At 40.2% G+C, this 27,559-nt stretch overlaps 1 protein-coding gene and 1 pseudogene across 1 annotated transcript in view; one reads left to right on the top strand and one right to left on the bottom strand.

Annotated features, from left to right (window-relative positions):
* Positions 1–584: 584 nt before the first annotated feature.
* The window catches only part of PMFBP1 (polyamine modulated factor 1 binding protein 1), a 165,867-nt gene continuing 138,892 nt past the window's right edge, over positions 585–27,559 (top strand). The window contains exon 1 of the mRNA XM_063597724.1: positions 585–1,187. The gene's annotated coding sequence lies outside the window, so the exon portion shown is untranslated. The remainder of the gene's footprint in view (positions 1,188–27,559) is intronic.
* On the bottom strand, positions 7,185–7,580 carry LOC100995724 (c-Myc-binding protein-like; annotated as a pseudogene).

A 27,559-nucleotide genomic window follows, 5' to 3' on the forward strand; every position in this document is an offset into this window, starting at 1 on the left:
CTGCAGCTTTCTGCCCAGGGATGGAGACTACTCTGATAGCTGCAGATGGGCAGCCTGAAGGTGCCATACTCCCCTGCCCTGAGAACGGGATCGGGGATACAAAAAGTAGCCAGTCCTACAATACAGGCTTCCGAAATGCACTATCAGAGTTAGTGACAAGGGAGCCGCTCTACCTCTGGGGCTACAGCAGTGCAGGGAGCTTTAGGGGATCAATACTTTAGTCTTGTCATGCTAATTGCTCATTGGTTGACATTCATGATCCTTCCTTGCTCCCTCACTATGTAAACTCTTTACAGCTGGAACAGCGAGATGCAAGAATCCCAAGCCTTCAAAGCCAGCTCCTGCAGAAGAGAGAGGGCCTGGCAGCTGAGGTATGGTGTGCCCCCATTTTCTTGCTCCCCTTAAAAGAGCTTCATGTGTGTCTGTATGTGGTGGTGTGATAGGGAGACGCACGAAGAAATTGCCTCAGGAACTCTCCTGCGACACGTAAATGGTATTATCTTTTCAGAACAAAACAATATCTCTTCCTCTTCCACCCCCGCCCCCCCAAAAAAAAACCCCAGAAAACAAATATATCCACTGGTTCTATGAGTTTGGTTGCAGCCCTTCTTCTGTTTTGGTGAATGTGCCACCCTCCACCAGTTCACAATGAACATGTACCTGCACTGTCCTCTTTGCTGTCAGACTAGGGCATGTCAGACCAAGCTGCCGAGAGAGAGAGAGAGAGAGAGAGAGAGAGAGAGAGAGGGAGGGAGAGAGAGAGAGAGAGAATATGTGTGTGTGTGTGATCACGCCTACCATATTGGCTTCCTGTCCCTGGAACATCAGGTTTTCTAGCTGGCTGAGCCTGTCCCCACACTCATTGTTGCCACTGAGACCATCCCAATTCCTACCCTGTATGCTCCAGGCCTGTGCTATGCAGGGTTTTGTTAAGCCGGTTAGTATTAATTGATTTTTTTTTTCCATTTTTTTCTTTCTTTCCCTGGGCGGGTCAATAGCTGGATGCTTCAGGAGCAGAGGATCTATCAACTGCAGACCAAGCATAGGGAGACGCAGGCAAACCTGGAACAGTAACCCAGCCAGCTCCAATTGCTCCGACAGTACTTGGTGGCCAGAGAGTCGGCAGCAGAAAGCATGCCCCGGGCCGTGAAGCAGGAAATCGACTCTGACTCAATCCTTGAGGTCTGGTAAGTTTCTTTACTTTTGGAAAGTAAGGCAAATGTTAACCAAGTCTTTATTTCTTGCTCAAGAGAGTCAGCAGTATCTGGGCCGATTTCAGTGAGTGAGCTAAAGATCAAAATTGGAATGCTCCAGCAGATCTGGAAGGATGGAGGGGTTGGAGGAAGGAATAGGGGCTTGCGGTATAGACAAGGGCTAACCAAACTGCGATCTTAAGGTGAGCCACTGCAGCCAAGCAGATGTCCTGTGTATCGATCCCTGCATCCTGTTATTGATTTCCTCTTGGGGCCAAGAATGGGGTGGACCTATGCAGGACAAGAGGGGAACTGACACCCCCCAGAGGGCCAAGCAGCCCTAATCGGTGATAACAGTGTTAAGTGGTCAGCCTGGAGATGAGGTTTGCTTAGATCTATTGATCTGCACTCCCCTGGGATATAAATCCTTCTGAATTTGCTTCCATGGATATAAATATTTATAATTAAAATAGCCTAGGAGCTTCTTACAGACACAGAGAGAGTGGCCCATCCCAGGGTAAGGCTTGATACCAATCTCTTTCGTCTCCGTACTTGGTACACTCTTCTCACTGTCTTGCATCTGTTTATACATCTCTGTTCTCTGTTTTGAACCCTATTTTGCTCAGCCTCTGAGTGACAGGCACAATATCTCAGACTATCAGAAGCCGGAAAAAATCCATTCTTTCTGAATGCAGCCTCCAGCTGAGGAGGGAGTGATGATCCCCCAGCCAAGGCTACACAGTTTCATGTGCATTCAGGAGCCTGGACTCAGAAAGGATTGGGCTATTTGGGGGGCAATGAGGGAAGACGTTTTTAGTTGTTGCTATGTTTTTGCTTTGACTGGGGCATCCGTTTGGATCCAGTAACAGACAAGCTTTGTAGAACAAACATGTTAGCCAATGCTAAGATCCTGTGTTGGCTCACTTGCAGTATTACATCTGGGAGTACAACTTGAAGGGCCCCACACTCTTGTTTCTCAGCACCTCATAAATCTAAGCCCACATGAAGTGAACAGAGCATCCCTTCTTCAAGAGAATGGAAAAAGAGGATGCTGAGGAGGAACTGTTGGGGGCAGAGCCCTTGAAGCCAGCTGGCAAGACTGAGACCACTGATCAATGCTTTGCCCACTGAAAGGACAACCTTATAAAGAATTGGAACCATTAAGCTTTAATTTTTAGAAATTTGGATGCTAGAGGGAATGGTCTTTAGGGACCGCTGCGGTCCCTAAACCCATCATCTGCTCTGGTGCCAGGATACAAATCTGTTCGCCCTGAATCCTTCATCTACTTGGATGTCCAGGATACAATCTTTTCAGTTTGGGAACTTCTGACTGTTTTTCTCAGGTGTCTGCCTTGCTTCAATGCTTATATCTTGAACATTGTGTCTTTACGTGTCTGCCTTCGGCAGGTTTCATTAATTTGTAATTTATGCCTACAAAATTGTTTAAGCACTTCTGGATCTTACACTGGTCAAGGGTGTGTATTAGTGGGTGTGTGTGCACTATACAGACTGTGGGGCAGAATCTACTGGGTTTTGTTTTTCCTGATTTTAAAATGTTTAGTCATTCTGATCCATATGTGTGAGTTAATAAGTGTGTGTCTCTGTATCTTGGTGCAAGTGTCTGTACTCGGGAAGCAGTGAACACAAGCAGTTTAGAATAGTATTCCACATTTCTCTACCATTTGCATTAACTGTGTCTTTCCCACATGCATATTCAGCTTCATTTTTTTTTTTTTTTTTATTCAGAGGTGGTAGTTTTCAAACTCAAATCTAGCTCATTTGTCTCTTTTAGCACATGATTGAGGATTAGGGACTATTCTAACTGGCAGTCAAGGGTCAGTATTTTGGACTCCATTTGGCTCAGATAATTTATATAAAATAAAAGTCTAACAGGTATAATCACAATAGCCTTGGCTTAATAATTTTCCAAGCATACTTGAAGTTGAAAAACACTTCAAAGTAAAATTGGAAGAATGTTCTGGTTAGTAAGTTGTATGCTTCTGTAATAATGGAGAGAATTGGAATGCAGTTCTCTTTGTTTGATTTATATGGCAACACCAAGAATGTGAGACGTGTGTTTTACTGTAGAAATAAACTTTCAACATTGACCTAGAGAACAGAAGACTCAGGTTGGTACTTAAATCCTGCTCTGCTAGGTTATAATGAAAAGCATCTTAATAAGAATAGATTTTTTAGGAAGAAAAATCTTAAGATTCATGTCTTTCTCTCATTGTTTGCAATATTTGTCAACATTTGCTTGCATGATTCCTATGAAGAACAAGCTTATTTGGAGAAAGTGATCTAAATTTTAGAATTGAATGTACTCCACTAATTAAATGTGTATGTCCTTGTGATCTTAGTGCCACTAAATCTAAATAGCACATACATAAATTCACTGCTGTCTTATGCTACAAGTCATATTTGAAAGCTTGTTGCCAGCCCTAAGAAAGTGATTTTATTATGGAGTTATCTAATGACTTCAGATAACACGTTTCATTGTCTATAGTCTTGTAAGAATTTAACTCTTATGTTATAGATATTTCATATGCTACATTTACATTTTATATTTTATACATATAGAGATCTTTAAAATTCTCTGTCTAAAAGGTTTCCTCTTCAATGTATTTTATAATACAATGATAGAAAATTTCACTTTATTTCTATATTCAAAACATAAAGTGTTATAATATTGATATTTCACCTTTATTTCCATTTTAATAACATGTATTATGTTTCAAACCTTTCTAAGCATCTTGACATACTCATTTGATCTTTAGAGCAATTTACAAGATAAGTTAGAGCAGAAGTCATTATCTTCATTTTACCAATAATAAAACATGCACAAGGTGACACAGATATTAGTGTCAGACTTGAAGCTGTGGCCTGAAGCTAAGGACTCCTGGTCAAGTACTCTTTCCACACCTACTGCTGCTTCTGTTAATGTTTGATAACTTTTTAGCATACTCTGTATTTCCAGTACCTATTATAACCATTACAATGCATGTAACGCAAATGTTGGTTGCTCTTAGACGATCCTTAGCATTCTAACCACATAAGAAAAAGTAGCAAATAAGTATTTCAGGCATCTTTCTTGGGCTTTTATCACAGCACAACCTGCTGCAGAGTCTGATGTCATGATGGACCTTTATTGTTAGCTTCAGAAATTCTGGGTGAGCTATTAATATGCTTAATGATTTTGCTCCCCAGCAACATGTTCCTATGAAAACATGGTGAGTATATATTACTCACTATGTTTCACAAAACAATTGTGTACATATTTTGTCTTCATACCTATCAACATTTGCCTTAAAGACACATTATGTATAATTTGAAACATCCATGAGGCTTTTCCTTTTCCTGGAATAACTAGCACCCCTTCTCCAACCTCTTCCCCATTCAGGGGTTCTTGATCTTCACTGTGTTATGGACCCCACTGCCAATCTGCCATAGACCTAAAGCCTATGGACCTTTCTTAGTATAATGCTTTTAAATATATAAAATAAAGAATAAAGCATGTAGAATTACAAAGAAATTCAATTTATATTGAAATTCAGCTATCAAAATATTAAAATCAAATATTAACACCAATATTTGGTATGATAATATGGATAGTTTCTATTAATACATTAATAAAGCCCAGTGGTTGGTGTACTACTATAATTTTAAAGCAGTGATGAGCATAAGGGATATTTTGAAATATCTACAGTATCTGATATGTAGCTATGGTTTCTATTGGTGACGTTGTCACTAACGTTAATATTACGGTAGTTTATTTTCTACATTTATTTTTTTCACTTTTACATCCATTATATTTAATTTGATTCTTACAACAACCTTGTGAGGTAGGCAAGATGTGAAGTCAATACTTTATAGACAAAGAAGCTGAAGCGTAGCAGGAGCTTAACTGATGGGATCCATTTTCTCTTCCATCAAGCATCTTCTTGTATATTGTCTTAATCCAAATCCTTGACAGAAATGCTGAAGAGGACCTCTGTAGGCTAGGTTGATCCTGAATTCTCAAATAGCACTGACTGGTACGCAGTTTAACCAAGTCAGTTTCACCTAAAAGTGTGATTATCCAACCCACATGTTGCCATTCTGTTCAAAAAGGATGGTACAAAAGACAGTCACAGTCACCTGGCTTACTGACATAAATATTAATATTAATCCAATAAGTAAAAAGCACATGAGAATTGGCTGCCACAGAAAAAAAAAAATTTCGACCTGTATCTACCAAGAAACTATCTTACCAACTAAAGAAGCCAAGTCTCTCTCTCTTTCAAAACCCTCATGGGGCCATGTTTTATTATAATGGTTTGTCACAGGTCCTAACCCATACTGTATTTGATTATATACATGTCTCATAATTAAGTCATTCCTCTTTATCACACCCAGCACTTAGTCCACTGCTGCCCATGTAGGAGGCACTCAAATTGGTAAAAGAGAAATCTATTCAAGCGAATATTCTTCCAATATTATCTCCCCCCTCCAAAAGCAAACTTGTGACTAGAAGAGGCACCAGTCATTGCCACATTCCTACTAACACGACTGATTTAAATGCCCTTGTAATTGACTTGGTCATAGTTTCCAACAGGTGCAAAGGCTTTTGCTAGTTAAACCAGTTTTCATTGGATCATTTTGTTTTATATGTGTGTTTTGACCAAAAACAAAGATACGTTCTCTAACAACAGGGAGAGGATACATGCAATAGGAATATGTCTATAAAATGATGGTCTATCAATAAGGAAAATAAGTGATTAATAAAACAAAACATCCGACTGTAAGTCTACCCAAAGAAAGGAAAAAGGACTAACAAACAAGAATATAGTGCTTTACCATTTACATATCTTTCACATACATTCTCATTTGACCCTCACAACAGCCCTGTGAGGTAGGCATCACGGATATTCTTCTCATTAACCAGATGGAGACAGTAAATCTCAGAGCAGTTCACTGATATGCCCAAGGCTCTACAGTTAGTGAGTGATTTGTATTAACGTCAGTCTTTGGCCTAAAAATTCAGCACCCAACTTCCCCTCATACTTGCCCACACCTATTTCACAGGGATAATGAAGATAAAATGAATTCAGGGCTACAAAAATACTTTGAGGGAAACAAGCACTGTATAATTATGCCTACAAACTATGATTTTCCACAATATATGGCTCATTCCTCTTCTTATCCCAGCTTGTGTGTGAACTCAGAGTTGTATATTGCCTCTGTTCTGTGCTCAATAAGCAAATAAGGCAGGCAGGGGGTACAGTGTGATCCTGTTTAAAGTTGCATAAATTACAATCAGGGTAACCGCTGTTATTAGGCAAACTGAAAAACAGCACAGAAAAGTCAGTGTGTAAGTAGGACCCACTAAAGCTCAGAGCAAAGCAATGCAAGATTATCAAACAAGGCATGATTGCATAGAAGGAAAATGTGGTATCAGAGTTCAAACTGGCACACACACACAATTATCTAAGGCAAAGTGGTGGCAAAGAAGAGTTATTTGTTCCATGTTACACAAACAAGAGCAGAAGATTCATGGGAACCTGTACAAAAGCATGTTGTGCCACACGGATCTCTCCAGCTGCCTATAGGGAATGTACACAACAGTATATCACCTTCAAAGAATGACTGTACCTATGTTCATATCCTGAACTACACCAAGGAATAGCTCCATGCTAAACTGCCTTGGCTAAAATACAACCAGTGCCATCATTCCTAATCAGACTAATGAACAGAATGGCTTTTAAGGTAAGGAGTTAGATGGCTATGTTTAGGGTGTTTTCAGGATTTACTTTGGATTCTCCTGCTTTAAAATCCAAAGAAAGTTATATTGAGTTTTTATTGATGATTCTATGTGTTTATAACAGAGTGTGATAGGTGAATTAAACATATTAAAAGAGTTCTATAGCATCTGTTTGGAAAAGATTATATATTATACAAAGTATTCAAGTGATACAAAACCATTTTTCAGTGTCTTTTCAACTGAGAAGAATCCTATTCAGCATACTTCTCCTCCTGAGGTGGTTCATACTGAGCAAGCTTTGCTTTCAGTTTTTTATTTTTTTCTACAATAGCTTTATATTTCTCTTTCGTTTTTGCCAGTTCTAGGCACAGCAGCTCTATTTCTGGATTTTCTGGGGTAGCAGTTCCTAAGTGATGCTTTAAGAAATCCAAAGCACTGTTAGGTTTCTCTGGTTCTTCATACCAACACCTTGGTCAGTGTGTCCAGCACCCCTGACTTCTCCAAGTACCTCCGGAACTGCTCACGCTTCAAGTTGGCGGCTTTGTAATGGGCCATAGTGACAGCGACAGCAGCGTAGCTGGCCTGTTTTCTACATTTATAATAGAAGGAAATGCTAAACTGTAGCTCAGTATTAATGAAAATAAAGGTGGATTTTTTTCCCATCTAACATTCATAAACACATTGAACCCTATCCTTGGCTATCAGTGGATGACAGGTTAAGAACCCCTACTCTAGCTAGTTCCTACTTACTTTCAAAACTATATCATTTCTTCTAAAGAACTTCACCAACCTCCCCCTAGATACAGTTAGCTGCCACTCTTCTGTGCCCCAAGAGCACTCCACAACCTCTCCAGCCTAACACTTACCACTGGCTCTGCTTCAATGTACTCGTTTGTCCCTCCTATAGGAGCACACATTCCCGAGGCATGGGCCGTGGCTTGTGAGACTTTATATTACCACCATGTAGCCCAGTATCTGGCATATAGCAGGGCTCACTAGATATTAAAAGGGAGGAGGAAGGAAAATTCAAAGATAAGGGAGCCATAGATCATAGACTATGATCTTTAAAACAGAAAATTAAAGTTAGTAGCTTGAATGTTTCCTTGAGTCAAATTTCCTATCAATGGGATCTTCATATTTCAAGGAGTAGAGATGACCATGTGCACCTGTTCTACTTCTCTTTCAGCGCAGCTCTCAATTTACAGCCTCCTAAGAAATCACAATCCCACACTACCCATCTAATAATAATAATATCCCAGTTTCAGACCTCTTTATTTTAGGTTCTCATTAGTACAGATGAGGAAAAGGGGCAGTAGAGACATGAAGATAAAGGGCTTTCTTCACACCCTGAGCTTTTTTAGGGCTTTATCTTTCAAATTTTTTTATACTTTTTAAGTTCTTGGATACATGTGCAGAACGTGCAGGTTTGTTACATAGGTATACATGTACCATGGTGGTTTGCTGCACCCATCAACCCATCATCTAGGTTATCACTCCAATGTTAAAAGCCAGGAAAAATGATTTAATTTTAAGGCACGTACAAAATGTATATGTTCTCCCTAGAACTCAATGTATTTGAAAATGATTGTTAATATTTCCTTAAAAAATAGAACACTAGTAATAAAAACCTCCTAAGTCCTCAGCACAGATGCTTTATGTAGAATAAGCATAGATGCTTGTGCACAGCAAGGTACACTTTCAGACATAACTCAACTTCTTCCTATTAATGTCACATAAACATTGGGACTTATTCATGCATATTCACTTAATTTTGTATGCATTCCTTCTTTCCCAATAATAAATACTTGCCATTCCTACTCAAATGAATGGACATTCACATATCAATGTGAGGCTGCATATTTCTTGGGTACAAGTTGATTTTTGATCTACAATGAACTTGTTTATTATAGGAGGAAGAAGGTAGAGATCCATATGGAGATAAAATTGGAAAAAATTTATAGCCATTTTTATTGTCTAATAGCAGTCTTCTATTCAATGTTCTAATGTATGAGTACAGGTTGAACCAAGTCTGTGATTAGCATTTCAATGGCATTCAATAAACCCCTACAGACTATCCTATTGAAATATACTAGTCACCCTCACATATTTAAGTTACTAAATTGAATCTGATTTAATATAAAGTTCTAAGATCTTGACTTGAATAAAGTTTATTTCACCTCATCATTTAATAAGACACTGACCCATTCTCACTGCATGTATTCTGTAAGTGATATCTTATCAGGGTCCTTGGTAAGTAACCAAGGAGCAGATGCTAAAATAGCCTTGTGGGCCTTGGTTCAGCATTCACCACCCTTTACCTACTGAGCAGCAAGTTGAAAAGCAGTATTCTGAGTCCTCCTTCCCACTAACTTTCCTAAGTGGAGTGTTGGTTGTACACAGAGGAAAAGCTGGACGATGTTTATGATGACAGATGAGAAGTTACTTGCATTGGAACTGTGGGTCAAGGAATTGATCTCAAAGAAGTAGTCTATATTTGAGCCTCTACATCTTTTGAAAGGAAACCCCACAGCACCATAACTGATATTCCTGTACTTAGGCTTCTAAAGGTACACAACTTATTGCATGCTCTTTTACCTGCTACATACCTGCATCTCTGACTTTATCATTCTTTTCTTATGTTATATTATTCCTTTCATTCCTGCTGTCTGTCCTCTTTTGAAAACATCTTATATTTTGAATTAGCTATTACCCTAAATTTACTGATTTGGTATATAACTTTTGAGCTCTTCAGAAAAAGAATCTACCCAAAACTAAAAGTTTAGAAGTATGTTTATAAGGCAAGCAAATTGATCTAATACATATAGAGAAACATTCGCTAAGATTTTTTTGCAAATAAATGTAGTCATTCATAGTAGATATGATATTAGTATTACAGCAATAATTTTATACTTATTATCACCCTTAATTTACATAATACAGTACACATCTTTCCCAGGCAGAAAGGGAAATAGGACACTGGAAAACAATTCAAACAAGCAGAACAGGAAAGACAGTTTAAATACTGTATTATAGTTCATAACAAAACTTATTTTAAAAGAAAATAAGGCCTGGGAAAGTGTTTTGAGAATTATCACTTGAAGTAAAGAGATTGTATTAAAGCAATTTGCTTGCAAATTTAACAGTCAGTAGACATTTTCAATAATCCACATTTTAGAGATTACTTGAAAACCTTAAATATTTTCTAAACAGAAAGAAAGGTGTTACCAGTAATTATCATCTATTAAAATATAACCCCTGTGTCTAATAGTATAATGAATCAGACGTGAAGAGGGAAAAACTGAAAGGATGGAGAGGATAATGGAGCCAAGAGCAGGAGGCAGCTTTGGGGATGGATAAAGGACAAATCATTCCAGACAAATATGATCACTGTTTTAAATCGCATTACGAGATTAATGGATGAAGGGAATGCACTAGAGGTAATATATATGGATTTTACTGAAGCATTTGATACACTACTCCATGAATTTCCACTTGCAAAATTAATTCAAATTGGGTAGAATATGTGCATGGTCACATAGATTGAAAATTGGCTGAAGGACCATAAGCAAAGAGCAGTGACAAATATCGGTCCCTCACATTTAGGTGGGAGACAGTGTCCACTGCATTCGTGAGGACCCATGCCCACTTTGGCATCACACAACCACTTCACTAATGATCTGGGGCAAGGAAAATGAAAGTACAGAATTCCCAAATCTTGGCATGGGAAGTATCACAAACCAAGGCACAGTTAGAGCACAAAAAGAGTTAATAATAGTAGAGAATAAAATCAAATATAAGCAATACTTAACCTCTTCTAATGACTGAAAGAAGAACAAAGAATTACTAGAAAAAATTGTTACATACAATTTTCATTTTAATTGTTAAAACACTAATTGGGGAAAGTGCTCTGAAAGTCATGCTGTCAGCTGGGCACAGTGGCTCATGCCTGTAATCCCAGCACTTTGGAAGGCTGAGATGGGAGGATTGCTTGAGCCTGGGAGTTCAAGACCAGCCTGGACAATATGGCAAAACCCTGTCTCTACAAAAATACAAAAATCAGATGGACATGCTTATGTGCGCCTATAGCCCAGCTGCTTGGGAGGCTGAGGCAGGAGGAAGGCTTGAGCCTAGGAAGCAGATGTTGCAGCAAGCCAAGATTGTGACATTGCACTCCAGCTTGGGTGACAGAGTGAGACTCTGTCCCCCCCAACCAAAAAAAGTCATGCTGTCATTAAATAGGGTTGTTCTTCATTTAGTTAGAATCTGAGGCCAGGCATAGTGGCTCATGCCTGTAATCCCAGCACTTTGGGAGGCCTAGGCACGAGGATTGCTTGAACACAGGAGTTCAAGACCAGCATGGGCAACATAGCAAGACCCCTCATCTCTACAAAAAAAAAAAGTTTTTAATTAAAAAAAAAAAAAAGAGGCCAGGCATGTTGGCTCACGCCGGTAATTCCAGCACTTTGGGAGGCCGAGGCGAGTGGATCATCTGAGGTCAGGAGTTCAAGCCCAGCCTGACTAACATGGTAAAACCCTGTCTCTACTAGAAACACAAAAAATTAGCCAGATGTGGGGGCAGGCGCCTGTAATCCCAGCTACTCAGGAGGCTGAGGCAGGAGAATTGCTTGAACCTGTGAGGCGGAGGTTGCAGTGAGCCAAGATCTTGCCACTGCACTCCAGCCTGGGCAACAGAGCAAGACTCCGTCTCAAAAAAAAAAAAAAAAAACTGAAATGCTGTGCTCCTGTGTTGCTCCAAAATTTTAATTCATCCAAAGAAACTCAGAAATGCTGAAGGAGCAAAGAGAATTGATTTATAAAGAAAGAATTTAATGTCTACTTAAGTGAGTAACTATTGAGGTATCAGTAATTTCCCCAAATATGTGATGAAAACAGGGCAAATAATCATCTTATGTGAATCTTGGCTTATTATAGGAATCTTTCTGATGAAAAGTCTCCAAATACCATTTTGATAACTGCCAGGTCAAACTTAATTTTGTTTCTGATTTTTTTGTTAGAATTATTGAAATCACGTAAAATTTAATTGTTTAGAAGCAACATGAGCTCTTAAAAAGTGGATGGGTAAAATATGATTTTCCTTTTACAGAGAGCAGGATCTTATTTATAATCAAAGCCATTTCATATTCACCATCTCATCCATTCCTCATGGCCACCTTGTGAGGGAGGTATCATCATCCCTGAATTATAGTGTGGAAACTGAGGCTCAGAGGGGACAAATCCTTACCCAAGACTATACCTTTAGTAATGTCAGAGTTACTAAGCCCAAATTTTGTGGACATCTAGTCTTGGAGTCTTTCCACTAAACAACACTGTTTCTCATGTCTATGCCATGAAAGAGACTGTCTCAGAAGCCATGTACCAGACTTTAACTGTTCATTTTGTGCTGAATTAGATAATGTAATGGAAAGGGCCTAGCATAGAATCTGGGACAGAGAAGGCACTTAATAATGTTTAGCTCATTTGCTTTTAACCTTTTTACAATTTCTTCATTCAACATTTATTAAGCACCTAAGTAAGAGATGCTGGGCATTGCCCAGCAGGTCAATCATCTTAGCTCTTTTTAAGTTCAGGTCTCCCAAGTGAGACCTGAGGCCCCATGGGAGAAGATCCCTGTGTCTGCCTGTTCACTGCAGTGTCCTCAACACCTAGCACATACTCAATGAAGACTTTCTGAGTTACAGAGAAAACATCTCACCTCATCCCTCCAAAGTTCTTGTGAGCTCTGGCCAGGCTAAAGCCTCATGTTCTCACTTCATACAGCATCAGATAAATGACCAGCAACTCCCTGCACCCACTAAATTCCTGGATGGGTCCATTAGGAAGCTAGTTGGCTTCACTTGTCAAGGTATTGGTTTGGTTTGGTTTTGTCTTGTTTTGTTTTGTTCTTTTCTTTCAACAAAGCATCCCTGGAACCTGATAACAAGTTAAGGGCCATGCTAAAGCGCTTGACTGCTTTGCTTAATGTAGGGGATGGGTCTTCTGCTTCCCCTGTGCCTATTCTTGAACCTCTCCACAAAAAATTCTGTAGAGGAGCAGTAAGAGCACATGACTTTATAGCTTTTGAACCATCTTTCCTGCAAATTTGGAAGGAGACTAGAGTAGGGAAGGCCCAGATGATGGAAAAGCTTGGAGCTTCTTTAGTGACTAGGCCAAATCTAAGGACAGGTGACGGAGCATGTAGCTCAGGTGGTGATGCACAACATAGAGATTCCCCATTGCCAGAGAAAAGACCTGCCCATAACACAAAAACAAATGTGTGCATTCTGCCTGGGAATATTTTACACCACAGATATTTCCACCCACAATTGAATTAGTCATGTTATTTTCAAAAAGTACTTTTGTCATTTCCACCCCTCTTCTGCATTAGGCTTATTGCAGTTGGGTGAGTGCACCTGAAGTCTTCAGTGAAGTGTCAGGTGTAATTTAGCACTGGGAGATGAATTATGGGATTGCCCTTTAGGAAAAGGCTGGGAGCTCAGCCCTGCCTGTCAAATAGGTCCCTGCCTTATAGTGAACTCTGCAGGTGAATGAATCAGTATTTGGCATATCAGCATTTCATTGAGCCTCCATGCTAATGTCTTTTTGAAATGAAACCGAGAAAGCTGTTAACCTCAGTTAGCCGGGTGTCCCCTCTGTGACCGGGATAAATCATCAATGTAGAGGCTGAAAACTCTGTTCTTACTGCTTTGGGGAATGAGAGCCGGGGCTGTGGGGAAGCTGATGGAAGGGGACTCCAAATCTCGGAAAACTAAATCAGGATTTTTATCTTCCTTAAAAGGAGAAATAAATATTACTTCTCCTTGCCTCCTGTTTTAGCTGATCTAAAAGGATTTTGGAGAATTTTATTCAATTAGATAGCATATCCTTACTTATCCTTTTTTCCAAGCCTTTGATCTCTCATATATATATATTTATATATAAACATATATATAGATATATAGATATAGATATAGATATATATGTATGCATGAACATATATATATATATGTTCATATACATACATACATAAATTCCTGGGATGTCTCACAACTGAAAACCTGGTCTTAACTGCCTGAGTAGCTACGGTCAGCCAACTAGAAATTCTCCACCATTTGTTTTTGTTTTGTTTTGTTTTGTTTTGTTTTGTTTTGTTGAGAAAGAGTCTCACTCTATCACCCAGCCTGGAGTGCAGTGCTGCAATCTCAGCTCACTGCAACCTCTACCCTCTGGGTTCAAGAGATTCTTCTGCCTCAGCCTCCCCAGTAGCTGAGATTACAGGCATGTCCCACCATGCCTGGCTAATTTTTGTATTTTTAGTAAAGACAGGGTTTCACCATATTGGTCAGGCTCGTCTCGAACTCCTGACCTCAAGTGATCTGCCCATCTCAGCCTCCCAAAGTGCTGGGATTACAGGTGTGAGCCACCATGTCCAGCCTCCATGACTTCTTGAATATTTTTCCAAAGCTCGGATTCAAACAACATCTACATGAAATCTTCACGTCAACCTTGTGAAGCAGGAGTCATTATTTCTGATCTTCCATTTGAAAACACCAGGGTGCAGAGAAGTTTCAGGAGTGGCCAAACTCAGGGTCAAACCCAGAGCTTCTGCTTCATTTGTCTGTTCCTCAGTCGGTAGCTGCTGTGCAACCACTGTGGCCAGATGCAATGCCAGGCACCAGAAATCTTTCCCCTAACAATCCAGTGCAAACAGAAGGTTTATGACCTGGGCTTGCAGGCTGTTTTTTGCCTCGAAGGCTCTGGACTACTTCCTCCTGCAGCTGTCCCAAAGGGAAGGCTGTTTGATTACTACTTACGTCTTCAGCCTTTGGTATTTACAATCATTTGTACACTTGCTATTTATAGCTCCAATGTGCATGTTATTCCCTTTTTCACTTTGCCTGCCTGAGCTTTCTGAACTGGAAAAGGAGTAGATGAATGAAGTTAGGGCCCATGATTTTGAGTGTTCAAGAGGAACACGGGGCAAGATGCTAGAAGGATTCTCAATCAGCAGGAAAACAAACTAGGTTAAGTAAGCTGCAAGGTTTTTAGAACAATTATAGATTCATGATAAAATTTATTCTCTAAAACTTAAGTCCCAGAAAAAAAATTGAAAAGCACAAATTATGAAAAGGGCCATAGACAGCCTATAAGCATGTAAGTGTCATGCTTGGAAAAGGAGATTTCTTGCTTGCTGCTTTTATTCTTTGGTTGGAGGGAGGAGCAATCAGAGTGGGGATGAAACTGGCTGGTAAGGACAGAGTTCAAACGTTGATAGAATGCATGACACAAAGGTTTGAGGACCAGTAGGAAAGTCCAACTGCATCATTTTACAAAGGTGAAAACTGAAGCTCAAAAATGTCAGCCAGTTTGTCCAAGGCCACAAAGCTTGTTAAATTGAAGAATTAGAACATGAGTACAGATCTTCTGGTGCCAAGTCAGTGTTCTTTATGACATCTGAGGTGGTCTAGTTGAGTTTCCTTCCTTTGTTAAAAGTCCTGAGTGGCAATCCCAAAGGAAAGAGCAGAAAATGACCATCCAGTGCTACTCCGTTTTAAAAGAATACAACCTTTATTTCCAGGCCTGTTTTCACTTTTGTTTACCCACACCCAGGTCCCGCCCACCTACTCCCACGAAATCACATCCTCCACTAGCCTTCTCTTATCTCCCCAGAAAAATTTAACCATGTCTTCATTCACACTACATCTATAACTTTAAACATACCTCTATACTTGCATTTGTCCTTCATGTTGTAATTTATTTGTTCATGGGTCTCTTGTTCCTATAGATTGTGAATTTCATGAGAACCCATTCACCTTAGCACTTCCTCATATCTAGCATTGTAATTGGAAAATGGCAGGAACCCCATAAAAGTTGGTTGAATTGAATATCATCTGCTCTCCAGCAAACTGAAGTGGTCAGGCAATTCTATCTGAGTTTCATATAATCTGGCAATGACAAAGATCTATTGTCTTGGGCTTCATGTTGAAGTCTGAAGGCTCATTATGGCTTTTTCTCATCCCCTTAGCCTGTTTAAGGACTGATCAGGGCCAGGCACAGTGGCTCACACCTGTAATCCCAGCACTTTGGGGAAGTGAAGTGGGAAAATAATTTGGGCCCAGGAGTTTGAGTCTGCAATGAGCTATGATTGCATCACTGCACTTCAGCCTGGGTGACAAAACAAGACCCTGTCTGAAAAAAAAAAAAAAAAAAAACACTGATCAGGATAGAAAGAAATTTGTAAGTGTTTTCTTGTACTTGTGACAAACTACACTTGTGCAAATAAGTGATCTGGAGACCCTCAAAATGTACTTTCTCCTTGTGAAGCCACTGAAATGGCATTACATTAGTTTTACTTCTTATTCTTTAATGAAAATGAATCAAAACTTTGTGGCAATTTTGCACTCTTTTTATATTTCCAGAAGCAGATCTATAGACAGAGCCAGAAACCACTCCTCAAACAGCAGAGAGATGTAAGGAAGTACAGCTATTTGACTTCACCCTTAAAGGATTTACACTGATCGTGGAAGATGGTTTTCTTGTGAACCCACCCAAAGGAAAATTCTGAATCCACCTAAGGGAAATTTCTGGTTTTTCCAAATTGAACATCAAAATTAAATGCAGGGAAATTTAGTGTTTTGCATGCCCAAATATTCATTGGTTCCTCAGCATGTTAGTGGGATCAAATCAGAAGAGGTTCCCAATTAAACATTTAAAAAATGCATTCACACAAATCAAAACTACAATGAGATATCATCTCACCCCAGTTAAAATGGCTTCTATCCAAAAGACAGGCAATAACACATGCTGGCAAGAATATGGAGAAAAGAGAACCCTCATACACTGTTAGTGGGGATGTAAATTAGTACAACCACTATGGAAAACAGTTTGAAGTTTCCTCAAAAAGCTAAAAATAGAACTACCATACAACCCAGCAATCCCACTCCTAGGTTTATACTCAAAAGAAAGGAAATCAGTATATCAAAGATATCTGTACACCCATGTTTATGGCAGTACTATTCACAATAGCCAAGATTTGGAAGCAACCTGAGTGTCCATCAACAGACAAATGGAAAGAAAATGTGGTACATATACACAATGGAGTACTATTCAGCCATAAAAAAGAATGAGATCCAGTAATTTGAAACATGGATGGAACTGAAGGTCATTACATTAAGTGAAATAAACCAGGCACAAAAAGACGAACTTTGCATGTTCTCAATTGTTTGTGAGAGCTAAAAATTGAACAATTGAACTCATGGAGATAGAGAGTAAAAGGATGATGACCAGAGGCTATGAAGGGTGGTGGGGAGGGTGGGAGAGAAGTGGGGATAGCTAATGGGTACAAACAAAATTGTTAGAAAGAATGAATAAGACCTAGTATTTGCTAGCACAACAGGGTGACTATAGTAAAAAATAATTGCACCTTTTAAAATACCTAAAAGAATATAACTGGGTTGTTTGTAACACAAATGATGAATGCTTGAGGTGATAGATACCCCATTTACCCTGATGTGATTATTACACATTGCATGTCTGTATCAAAATATCTTATGTACTCCATGAATATATACACTTACTATGTACCCACAACTTAAAAAAAATATTTTTAATGCATTCACAATACATTAAGATTTTTGAAACTGGCTTGGTCTTTCTCTGTTCCATATCAAAAAAAGAAACTGCAATTCATTCACATTTCCACCACTGACAGGGAACTTACAAAATATTCCATGGAAATAGGAGATAGGAATAACATAATAACTTAAATCCACAAATAACTCCCAATCCAATGTTAGCTAATAATTCCAACCCCTACTTACCCTTCCTTTTATCAGAGCTGCCTTAACAAAGACAGAAGATGTGACAGATCGAGCTGCATCTCCTTGGATTTCCTTGGCATCACTTGAACATGCAAGGGCCAAAAGAAAGGAAGGAAAGGTAGGAAGGAAAATAAGAGCAAATCCACAATTCATATAGAACCAGAATCACTGAGATTTGATTATATGCACAAGACTAATAACCACCACAGGCCTCTCACCATCACCAATGGGAGAGGAGAGTGGAAGTTCTCCTTCGCTGACTCCTTTATTCTGTAAGAAGATCTATGTTGAGAGAGAAATCTCATACTATTCTCTCCACTCTCCAAACAGTATATACTGGGGAAATATTTCTCCCAGGGGAAATCTAAATTCCTTCTGATTTGGTTTTAGCTGAGGGGTTGCAATCAGTCTTCCCTAAGGATCCCTCAGGTGAAGGAGGCAAGAAGGAAAAGAAAACGGACTGACACTGTCAGATCTAGGTGGAAGCCCAGGACCTGTAGGAATTTGGAGCTATTTTCACTTTCTAAGGTGGGCTTGACTAAGATCAGGGGTTGGCAAGCTATAGCACATGGACCAACTGCCTTTCTTCATACATAAAGTTTTCCTGGAACCCAGCCACACCCACCATTTACATATTATCTGTGGCTGCTTGCACACTACAATAGCAGAGTTGAGTAATTGTGACAGAGACTGGCCCATGAAATCTAAAATATTTACTATCTGACCCTTTATAGAAAAAGTCTACTCACCTGTATTAAGATCATCAACCGGCCGTGTGCGGTGGCTCACGCCTGTAATCCCAGCACTCTAGGAGGCCGAGGTGGGCAGATCACAAGGTCAGGAGATCAAGACTATCCTGGCTAACACGGTGAAACCCTGTCTCTACTAAAAATACAAAAAATTGGCCAGGCACGGTGGCTCACGCCTGTAATCCCAACACTTTGAGGGGCCGAGGCAGGTGGATCATGAGGTCAGGAGATCGAAACCATCCTGGCTAACACGGTGAAACCCCATCTCTACTAAAAATACAAAAAAAAATAGCTGGGCATGGTGGTGGGCACCTGTAGTCCCAGCTACTCAGGAGGCTGAGGCAGGAGAATGGCTTGAACCCAAGAGGTGGAGCTTGCAGTGAGCTGAGATTGCGCCACTGCGTTCCACTCTGGGCGACAGGGCAAGACTCCGTCTCAAAAAAAAAAAAAAGAAATACAAAAAATTATCCGGGCATGGTGGCACATGCCTGTAGTCCCAGTTGCTTGGGAGACTGAGGCAGGAGAATTGCTTGAACCTGGGAGGTGGAGGTTGCAGTGAGCCAAGATTGTGCCGCTGCACTCCAGCCTGCATGACAGAGCAAGACTCTGTCTCAAAAAAAAAAAAAAAATCAACCTTGAGCAGAGATAAGAAATGAGAAATCTGTATAAAAGCATAGACCACAATCAAGAGTTTATTATAAACTACATCTAGAGCCAGCAATTATAATAGAATGTGACACATTTGTAATAAGTATAAATTTGTCTTTTCAACTAGGTAGGACTCCATTCGGCTGCAAGGAATAGAAACAACAATAGCAGGCAACAGCTGGGGGTGGTGGTGTGTACCTGTAGTCCTATCTACTCGGGAGGCTGAGGCGGGAGGATCACTAGAACGTCAAGTGCTAATGAGCTGAATCAATGATATAGTGTCTATATCTTTCTACCTAGAAATGAGCACTTGATCTCCTAGTGATCTTCCCTCCTCAGCCTCCCGAGTAGCTAGGACTCTAGGTACACACCACCACACCCAGCTATAGCCTAGCGAGGTGGGAGGATCACTAGGAGGTTGAGGTCACAATGAGCTATGATTGTGCCACTGCACTCCAGCGTGGGTGACAGAGTGAGACCCAATCTCTCAAAAAAAAAAAAAAAAAAAAAGAGTAAGCTAAACAAATAGGCTCTATTTCCCTCAAATAAGTCTAGGTGGCATTGATTCAATACTCAAAAATGTCATCAAAGAACCAAGCCTTTTCCATCTATGATGTCAGAGCCAAAGATGCTGAGATTCTTGACTTTTTCTTCATATTGGTTACAAGATGAGTGCTATGGCATCAACCATGATTTGTGTGCCCAAAGAAGGAAAAAAGGTGAAGAAGCGAGAAAAATCATGCCCTCTGTGCCTATATCTTTCTACCTAGAAATGAGCAGCTTCCCCAGAAGTCCCATCCCACCCCTCTGGCAGACATCTGCTTACACCTCACAGTCAGATGAGTACCAAAGCCACCCTCACTGCCCATGCGGCTGGGAAGGCAAGTATTTACCACCCCAGCCTCTATGTGGGAAGGCTGCAAAAGACAAGGGATTAGGAATGGCTTTGGGCTAATCAATCAGTAGTGTCTTCCATAGATAGTTTTCCTCATTTTAGGTATGTAGGCACAGAGGGTACTATCTATGAATATTTATTAGGTGGCCAAATGTACAGGTGGTTCCGTTGATTATTATTTTATTCCATATCAAAGAAGTTATGTCCAGACAGGAACTGCAGAATCTTATCTAAAAATACTTCCAAAGATCTCTCAAGAGAACGCCATTGAAAAGAGTTGGGGACAGGGCAGGTGGATGCTCTGGGTGAATGGCAGAGCTAGGATGCCCTCAAACACAGATGATGCCTATCCTGTTTGCTCACCACATGGTTCTAATTGGATTGTCACAGGGTGGATTTATGGCTCATTTTATCTTGGAATTTATGTTGAGGCTAAAAGTGTCGACACCATTTCCTTTAGTAATGTGAACCTACCCACTTGATGTTAAATATTAAACTAGTCCCTTTAAATAAACCAATAAAATAGTAAAATAAGTTCAGAATCTGTAGGTTGACTTAGTCTCATCTACCTGTGAAAGTACAAAATAATTTCTCCATTTTCTTTTTTTTACTTAGCAAGCTATTGTATTTATGGTATTATTCAATTCATCTTTATACTGGAGAACCTCAAGAGTTGAAGATTCGTAAGTTTGAAACATGCCATGTCAGTCCTCTTAGAGGGTTAATGCCATTGTTATAGCCATGTCAGGTTCATCTCTTTATCTGTAAACTTTCTGCTTGTGGCTGGATCTCACCTCCTAGTCAGACAGCTGGAGGTCAGAAAGCGATCATAGCTTGACAGGGATTTTGTTTTAGCGGAAGTTTGTCTATGATTCTATTGGGATAATAATAACAACAACAATAATAATAAAAGGTTGCTTGTTCTTTCAGGGTTTCACAGGAAAACAGCAGTTCACAAATTTACAACAGAGGGAATTTAATGCAGGGAATTACAGGGAGACCCTGAGAAGCCAATGGGAGTGGTGAGGTTAACAACAGCAGGAAACCACTACCCTCACTAGGCTGCAGAGACAAAGCGAGGAAGTGGCGTTACCAGAGCCCAGAGCCCAGGGTCATGTCATAGAAACTGGAATCATGGAAGAAGGCCTGTGTAAGAGAGCTGGAGCTACAGAGGAGACACAGCTGGGGCTGGAGCCCTATCCCAAAACAGAGTGGGAGGCAGAGATGTGCCTAATTTCTCCCTCCCTCACTCCATTCTCCCTTCAGCTCCTTCCATTGCCTGAACCTATCTGGAAGCCAATTGACTTGTGAGCCTAGAAATGCAGCCTTCGGGGGATCCGATCCCAGCCACACAGAGCAGAACAGGGGAAAGTGGGGAATGGATTTGAAAGCAAACAGGCTTAGAAACAATACAGAAGTTCTATTCCTCCTCTTACCCGACTGTAGGTGAAAACATACACTTTGGCCTCTAGTCATTATTAAGTTGTGCCTCTCAGCCATGTGTGGGTTTCTTTCTAGTGTTGGTTAGAATGGTTATGTCAGCACATTAACAATCTTTATTGCATATCCAATGGATGATAAATATTACTAGACTCTGTAGGAAATAGAAAGAAATCGAAGACAACATCACTAACTATATGTCATTTACCCTTGCACTTATAGTTAGTTGGAGGTTTTCTAAAAGAGGTAAATCCTAAAACAAGAGGTAAAAGGTTTCCTATAGAGTAGATAGGAAGAGTGTTTTAGGTAGAGGAAGTACCCTAAGGAAGTGTGACACACATTTTGCATGACACACAAATATCCATGACAGGAATGCGCAGTCTAGATGGGCTTGGGTGACAGAGAAGTCAGTGGAAAACTTTGGAGGTGCAACAGAGGACTTTAAATGTGATCAATAGGGAACATGGTAAACCTTCCATGTGAAAAATGGTATTGAGCTCTGCTTGGTGCCGGATGGAGCACTAAGGAGCTATTGGGATAGTCTAGTCAGGAGGTAGAGAGCAAGTGTCTGAATGTGAGGAGGCATCATAATGTGGTGGTTAAGAGCACAGGTTCTGAAGCAAATCTGTCTGGGGTCAAATCTCAGTTCTACCACTTACTAGATCCTTCTCTGGAGGACAAAGATGATAATAGTAAGCGCCCCTGCTTGTAGGGTTCCAAGCATTAACTCCATGCCTGAGACATGATAAATGTTAGCCACTATTGAAATCATATTAGAGGACGAGCTTACCAAGGAAGGAAGAGAGAAAGAGTAAAATGCCCATCAGGCAGCTCAGATGTGTATTTGGAATTGTTTGTAATATAAATTGTAGTTGAAATCACTATGAATGCATAAACTCACTGCAAGACTGAGTTCAGAGGAAGGAAAAACAGAGGATCCAGGACAGACAGAGGAGACAATAGAAAAGCAGTCAAGGAAATAATAAGAGAATTCTGTGGACCAGCATATTAAAACCTCAGAGAATAATAAAGCCATACAAAACAGTGGTCACTTGACAGGATATTGAAGCCCTGGATGAATGTCTTCTGTTCAGTTTGCTGAGCTGATTTTCTGCTTACTCTGGCCTAGGCATTACCATCATTTTCGCACGTTGCAGCATTTAAAATAGTATCATTAGAGTAAGAGCCAAATCCCAATGTATAAGTGCCTGTCATCAGTGACCATTAGTGATACATTTTTAAAATCATCCATAGGGAGTTGAGTGTACATCTTTAAATCTTCCGAGGAAGCTAATATGGCGACAACAAGAGCACAACACTTTCTTGTAGGGTACCAGAGCCACGTTGCTAGTACCAATTTCCCTGCTTCTCACTGGAGCCTAAAAACAATAAGGAGAAGGAGTTCAGGAAATGAAGACATTACCAACAGCCACAAAACAGCCAGAATTGCTGCAAAAGGTCTGGCGTTAGCCCTATAACAGCTTTGGCTGAGGCTGTACATCTATATGACATGTGGTTATTGTGCCTGACGTTTGGCATGAACAGTGGAGTGCTGGCCTGAGAGTAGAGATAAGGAAAGGAGATGAGGAAGAGAGAGATGGGTGCACAGATTTGCTGTAGGGTTTTGTGTGTTCAATTTCCAACACTGCTTAAAGAATAGGTGTGCAGAACTCCACTTGGTGGTAGCTTAGAGAATGTGCCTTTCTGTGTTTCTCCTTTCATTAAAACCAGTAAGGGTGAAGTTGAAGTATGGAGGCCACTAGGGTTGGGGAAGGGGCTGTGATCTGACCAAGGGGATCAAAGAAGCTGGCTCTTGTGGGTCTTGAGGTAGTGTGTCATAGAAAGGCAGAGCCATTTCATTTATTTTTCTTAAATGCCTTACAGTTCTTAGTCTCTATACATCACATGAGCCAACATTGAAGAATTTGAAGAAAAGCCCTGTGGTTGATCGGTTTCTCTTATAACTAAAGTAACCATGTAATTTCTCCTTCAGACTTTTTATTGAAAGAGCATACAATGAATACTTTTCCTGGGACAACAGGCATAAACTGGACCATCCCAGAATGATTAGAATATGTAATCATTGGCTGGGTGCAGTGGCTCACGCCTGTAACCCCAGTATTTCGGTAGGCCAAGGCGGGTGGATCACCTGAGGTCAGGAGTTCGAGACCAGCCTGGCCAACATTGCGAAACCCCATATCTACTAAAAATACAAAAAATTAGCCACGTGTGGTGGCATATGCCTGTAATCCCAGCTACTCAGAAGGCTGAGGCAGGAGAATCACTTGAACCCAGGAGACAGAGGTTGCAGTGAGCCCAGATCACGCCATTGCACTCTCACCTGGGTGACAGAGCAAGACTCCATCTCAAAAAAAAAAAAAAAAAAAGAATATGTAATCATCCTACTTATAACCCATTTCAAAACTTTTTAGTTCATATAGTATAGTGATTAAGAGAACAGACCCTGGAACCAGACTTACTAAAACCCCAGCTATGCTGGCAACTAGCTATGTGACCTTGACAAGTCACTTAACTTCCCTGAAGTTCAGTACCATCATTAGCAAAATAATTGTTCCTACTTTTGAAGGTTATAGTACTAAGTTAATATGGTTAATATGTGGACAGGCACTTACAGCAATTCCTGGTAGACAGTGCAAGCTGAGTGTGTACTGTTCTTGTTATTTCACACACTGAAGAGTAAGCAACCTAATCTTACAGACCTGATGCGCAGCCTTCCTTTCCCATGCCATGGCATGGAGGGGCATTTGGCAAGTTATTTATATGCTGAATGAATAAATTAAAAGAAAGAAGGAAGAAAGGAACATGATTTTTATCCTTTACCTACAATTTTTTCTTTATTCTTTATTCTTTCGCTACTTTTAGGCTACTTTGAAGGACAAGGAATTGACATTCACCCAAGAAGCCTTTCAAATGCCTGTTCTAACCTAGCCTTTTCTATGCCCTGGGATCCCTTGTATTATGAGCTTCCTCTGGAAGGAAGAGAGATGGATTTGGATTAAGGAGAAAATTAGGCCTAAAACCAACACTGGACTCTCTTCATCATCCGCTTTTCCACCTGCATGCTTCTCCTAAGCTGGCAGACCTTGTTGTAGAAAGTTATGTCTTGTCAATTAAAATTAAATATGTCAATTAGCACTATTGCTACCACCTCAATTAGGCCTGTTAGCAATTCTTTTATTTACTCTCAATCATATTCCCCAAAGATATCATCTTTCCCATCCCTCAAGCTTGCAGCCCACTCACCCATACATCTCTCTCCCAAGTTGACCTGCTTTCTGCTTTATTGAGATGAGACTTTCTAAGATGAACTTCAATTTCCCCCTTCCACATCCAAGTGATTTACAACCCCTCCTATTATTTCCTTGCCTGTGCCAGAAAGGAAACTGCCCCATCTGCAAACTCCAAAGCTAATTTGCTCCTTAGTCGAAATCCATCTCTTCTCCTTCCAGAGCCCTGTTCCATCAGTTATTCCATTCTGTTTTGTTTTTTACACGTCTCCCAAATTTCTGGTTTCTTCTCTTTTACATATTAATATACTTAAATATTTTTCTACCATAAAATGACAAGAACAACAAAAAGCTCATCTTTATCCTTCTTTTCATTACCAAACCTGCCAAAAGAATAATCCATGAATATTAGCCTCTCTCACTCTTAATCATTTCTAAACCCTTTTAAAGTGACCTCTCATACCATTAATTTGAAACTGTCCTCTCCTAAATTACTATTGACATTCTAATCCCTATATCTGATGACTTCTCCTGAGTCCTTGTCCTCCTCAATCTCTCTGCAGCATTTTCTGTCATTGATCACCCTCTCCTTCATAAAACACATCCTTGGCTTCTTTGACTCGGATTGATCTTGGCTACCCTCTTGGAACTCTAATTTATATTTGCCTCATCCTTCTATCAACCTCTAAATGGAGGTGCTCCCCCAGTGTTCAACTCTTCCATTTATGATCACTCAACTCTTGTGATGATTGCAACCATTTCCAGGCCATTGACTATGTCCTCAGTGCAGCTGGCTCCCAGATCTATATTTCTATCCCAACAAATACTGCAAGTTCACATTTCCAGCATTCTGCTGGACATAAACATTTACTAAAAACTAGACTTTTCTCCTCAACACATTCTTCCAAACCAACTCTACCCCCTGGGTTTCCTGTTTCCCATCTCCCAGCCTCAAAAATTATTTTTGTGCCTTCTTCACCTAATTAGTCTCCAGGTTCTATCAACTCTACCTCCACCCCTGTCAAATCTAACACTTACTTTCCGTGAGCACTGCCACCGTCCAGCATGTCACCTCTCGTCTCAAATTTCACTGCAACCTGCTACCTGCTCCCATTTCTTCCAATCTATTCTTCCAGCATGTCCTGAATCTTCCATGACTCTCTCTCCTAATAGTGCTTTATGTGCTACAGATAAAAGCCCCAAATGCCACCATCTGGGCTCCTTTTTTTCCCAGACATAATCTCTATAATTGGTCTTTACACATACTGCTCTCCAGCCAATCCAAACTTCACCTTTCAGAATAAGTCCCACACTTCCTACCTCTAGGCCTCATCTTTTTCCCTCTCGCATTAGTTTCCTAAGGCTGCCATAACAAAGCACTACAAATTGGGTGCTTTAAAGCAACAGAAATGTAGCCTTGCCCAGTTCTGGAGGCTGGAAGTCCAAAATCAAGGTGTCAGCAGAGCCATCTTCTCTTTGAAGGCCCTAGGGGAAGAACCCTTCCTTGCCTCTTCTAACTTCTGGTGTTGCTGCAGCCCTAGGTGCTCCTTGGCTTGTGGATGCATCACTCCAGTCTCTGCCTCTATCTTGTCATGGCCTTCTCTCCTGGATATTTGTGTCCAAATTTCCCTTTTTTTATAAAGACGCCAGCTCTAATCCAGATGAGTTCATCTTAACTTGATTATATCTGCAAACCCAATTCCCAAAGGAGGTCACACTCTGTATGCACTGAATGTTTGTGTCCTCATCAAAATTTTTAGGTTGAAATTCTAACCCCCAGTGCAATAGTATTAGGAAGTGGAGCTTTGGGGAGGTAATTAGATCATGAGAGTAGAGCCCTCATGATGGAATTAGTGTCCTCATCAAAGACACCCCAGAGAGCTCCTTGTCCTCTTTCCGCTTGTGAGGATGTGAGAAGATGGTAGTCTGCAACTCAGAAGAATGCCCTCACCAGAACTTGATTATGCTGGTATCCTGATCTTGGACTTCCAGCCTCTAGAATTGTGAGAAATAAATTTCTGATGTTTATAAGCCACTCCGGCCATGGTATCATCTTATAAGTGCACTTACAGAGTGTGACTAAGACACACTTACAGATTCTGGTGGTTAGAACTTCAACATATCTTTCCGGGGGACACAATTCAACCCATAACACTTCTCTGCAGAGACTTCTCCCTCCACCCAGTTCCATAGGTTAAAATCCTTCCACTGCTCCAGAGTTTGGTTGATTTTGACCTCTCCCAAGAAGTTGCTTATAATCCTCTGAGATAACACAGTATTTTGCCCCTTTTATAGCATAGCTATTTCTATATATCTTCTTTGTGCTGCTAAATTCTAAACCCTTCCAGACATAGGACACATATATCACTCATCTTTGTATTCCCTCCCCCACCCCATGCCTAGCAGAGTGCCTTTTACTCATGAACTTACCTGGTTAAATCAAATTAAAATAAATTTCCTTTTAGATATGAAATTTTGAGCATTCCTATATTTTTGTCACTTAAAGTAATTTTTCACTTTCATCATTAAATCTAAATGTTGGCCAGGCCCAAATAATTTCAATCTGGACTTACTTTTCATTGAAATGTTTCAACATTAAAAACATATCTCTTTCTCCTTTTTTTGAAACTCTATAAATTGGTTTCTATAGGTCATTTTTCTATGCATCGATTTCTTCCTTGGATTATTTTGAAGTTAATATTGCAGGTGCCCTGAATTCTGTTGGAATCTAATCATCTAGCATTCAGAAGATATATCAAAGAGTGGTCCAGGGAGTCTGGCTTGGACCTTCAACTTCAGCCTTGCAGGTAGTATCCTGAGATTAAATAA

Source organism: Pan paniscus, chromosome 18 (genome assembly GCF_029289425.2).
Source record: "Pan paniscus chromosome 18, NHGRI_mPanPan1-v2.0_pri, whole genome shotgun sequence".
NCBI lineage: Eukaryota > Metazoa > Chordata > Mammalia > Primates > Hominidae > Pan > Pan paniscus.